Here is a 3,742-nt window from a genome sequence, read left to right on the forward strand (position 1 = left end):
TAATACTAATGCTAATGCTTATTTTTATGTTTTTATATATCATGATCTCTCAAACTTTGCGCTATGTTTTCCACCGTTGGTGAAATGTTTTCAAAACTTTCTAAACATTTTATAAATATTCACACATATTTTATGATTTTAGTTTTTTAAACATTATCCTCTTTAATGTACATGCACTGTGTTTTGATGTTAGTGCTAAATAGGGATAGAACCTTGTGTTTTGTTATCCCCAAATGTTTAGCCAGTCATCTCAAAGGAGATGGTTAGTCTTTTTTTTTTAATGTTTTATTTATTTTTGAGAGAGCGCAAGCCAGGAGGAGGCTGAGACAGAGGGGGATAGAGGATCTGAAGCAGGCTCCACACTGACAGCAGCAAGCCCAATGTGGGACTTGAACCCATGAACTGAACCATAAGATGGTGACCTGAACCTAAATCGGAAGCTCAACCGACTGACCTTCCAGGTGCTCCTCAAAGGAGATGGTTAGTCTTAAGAGATTTTTTTTTATTATAGAGATAGAGAAGGGCAGAGGGAGACAGGGAATCCAAAGCAGGCTCCACGCTCAATGCAGAGCCGGACGTGGAGCTCAAACTCAAGAGCCGTGAGATCATGGCCTGAGCTGAAATCAAATGCTTAACCGACTGAGCCACCCAGGTGACCCAGGTGACCCAGTTTTATGAGATATTTCATGCCAAGAGGAAGAGGCATAACTTTATATATCCTGTGGAGAGAATAGATATAATAAGTAAAATTATTTCTCACTTGATAAATCATTCTTATTTGTAAAGGAGGCACCTATTATTTACTTTTTCTATTCAGTAATACAGGGAATTGAGAATATATCTCATACTTTAATTGAAAAGAGTCCCTAAAACATTTTTCCCTAAGGTATTTTTATTTTTATTGAAATAGTGTTTCTCATTCCTATGCAATATAGATTAACAATCTGGAGATTATCCTTAATATGTATCATTATCTACAGGTACTGTTTTCATCAACTTCTTAATTAAAATATTTTTTTGCTTCTTAGATGTTCAAGCTTTAAATTTTCTCTCTGTGGATTATTTAATAATAGTCTTTAAATGTTAAAGAAATCTATCTTTGGAATAGACATCCTGATTTCAAAGTAAGTATCTTATCTTCATCTGTTTTAATTATATAATGATTAAGTTTGGAACACTGCATTAGTCATAATTTAAAATCATGAAAATAAGAGGTAATGAAGATACTATGAATTTGTATTTTGTTTCTTGTAAAATTTAAACAAGTGTGATTTTTTTTCCACATTTAAAATGTTTTTCTTCTGAGATCACTGTAGCTGGTTTTTAAATTTGCCAAATCTTAGAATATGACTCTTGTAAATATGCTACTCTAAGAGATGCTTATTGAATTAAAAAGTTTCCATTTTTCTTATCCCCATTCTGTAGTCACTAGAACTGATACATATGTTCTTTCATTCATTTAAGAAATATTTATTGCTCACTTACTGTGTTCTTGGCACTATTCTGGGCTCTGGGAATACAGCAATAAACAAGACAATTTTTTTCTTTTTTTCTTTTGTAAGGAAAAATACCATTTGTCTTTAAAACAATAAATATAAACTATATGCCAAGCACTACTAAGTGTTGGAGGCTTGGGGGTAGCAAGAGATTAAGCTGAGAAAGTTATCAGAGGCCAAGTCTTAGAAATATGTTACGGACGTCAGCCTAATTGCAAATGGGGAGTCATTGAAGGTTTCAAGCAAGAGAGTGCCATAATCAGATTTACATGTCAGTGGATCATCTTGACTAAGGATAAAGCATAGATTGGTGAGAGGCAAGTCTGGTGGCAATGAAACTGGTTAGTAGACTCTTTTAGTCATCTTGGCAAGTGCTGATGATGGAGGCAGTAGAAGTTTGAAAGAGAAGAGGACAAACTCAAAAATATTTGATGGTTTTGTGTAGTTTAGGTTCAGGAAGGAGTCAAGAAGACTTCAGGTTTCTGGCTTGGACAATTAAATGATGGCAATGCCATTAACAGCCAGGGAACAGCAAAAAAAGTAGTAGTTCAGTTTGGAACTCTTGATTTTGACTGCCTGGGAGAACTTCAAGTGGATTGTTGGATATTGTCTGGAACTCAGTAGAAATTAGTTGGAGACACCATGTATGAGCTGACGCACTCCAAATATGTAATTCAACCCATGGGCGTGGATAGACTGGGGAGAAGGTAGAAGAATGAAAAAGAAGGTGTCCTGAGATAGAGGTCTCAGGAACCCCAGTATTTAGGTTAAAAGAGTACAAAGAAGAGGAAACAATGAGCTTTAGAAAATTAGGAAGAAAACCACAAGTGAGAGTTGATATTAGAGAAACAAAGGGAAGAGAATATATCAAGAACATGTCAATAATATGAGCTGTTACTGAGAGAGGCTGCCAAGTGCCCTTGGGCTTTAGCAGGAGTTCATAGCCGAGCCAGGTTGTAGTGGGTGGAGGAGTGGGGGGTGCAGCTGCAGGGAGAGACCACAAATGCAGAAAATGCCATCAAGAAGTTTCATTTGGAAGGGGTGGGAAGAAAGCTCATGGGACTTGGTGAAGGATGTAAAAGAAAGTGTCGTTTTTGTCATTGTTTTAGCAGTGGGAAAATTATGAGTATGTTTTTGGTGCTGATGGGAAGAACCCATCAGGAGTTGGCATCTAAAGTACAAGTAGAGCAGTAAGTAGCCTTCAGCAAGAGGGATGCCCTGTCTAAGAGGGGGGAAGAGGAAACATGGATGTAGATACAGTTACCTTGAATCCCACATGTCTAGAAAAGTGCTTGGAACAGAGTAGGTGCTCCAGAGATCTTTCTGGAGTAAGATGGAGTCCTCACACAGCTGCCAGGAGCAGTGGAGCCAACCTCACTTCTAGATAAGACATACTGGCAGAGGCACTTGAAGAACAGGTACAGAGCGCTCAGCTCTGGGATAATAGCAGTGAATTTCTGATTTGAGAATATTCTGTTCACCTAAGTTCTCAGGAAAAACAGGGCTGAAGTGTAGAAGTTGAAAGCGTCTAGGACAAGGTACTATGGCATAAAACTGATTTTGAGCTGAAGGCATTTGAGTTCCTAAATGCCCCACCTGCCTAAAAGCAAAGGAATTGCCGGAAGTCTCCTCCCCAGGAGCACCCCTACTCTTTTCAAACAGATGTTGGTACAAAACTATCACATCTTCTACCAGTTCTTCTGAGGGCCCATTCATCTCTCCAAAAAGTCGTCTGTCTTTTCATAAGTGCCCTTTTTCATCCTTCCAAAAAGTCATTTACTCTCCCAGAAGTGACCTTCTGTCCATATTCATCCCCTATTACATGGCAGATAAGCCCCAAATTCTAACTGCCTTGAATCACAGTTCTTTGTGAACTCTCGTGCTGTATGTGTAAATAAATCTCTTTTTTCTCTTGCTCATCTGCCTTTTGTCAGTTTAATTTGCAAGCATCAAATCATTAACCTTAGAGGGTAGGAGGAGGGGTGCCTGGGTGACTCCGTGGATTAAGCACCCAACTTCGGCTCAGGTCACAATCTCACAGTTGATGGGTTCAAGCCCCACGTTGGGCTCTGTGCTGACAGCTCAGAGCCTAGAGCCTGCTTCAGATTCTGTGTCTCCCTCCGTCTCTCTGCCCCTCCTCTGCTCGCACGCTGTCTCTGTCTCTCAAAAATAAATAAAAATGTAAAAAAAAAAAAGATTTTTTTTTTAAACAAAGTAAAAGAGGAAGAGATATTTTAGAATTAGGA

The sequence above is a fragment of the Crocuta crocuta genome, unplaced genomic scaffold, assembly GCF_008692635.1.
Source record: "Crocuta crocuta isolate KB4526 unplaced genomic scaffold, BGI_CrCroc_1.0 scaffold488, whole genome shotgun sequence".
Classification (NCBI taxonomy): Eukaryota; Metazoa; Chordata; class Mammalia; order Carnivora; family Hyaenidae; genus Crocuta; species Crocuta crocuta.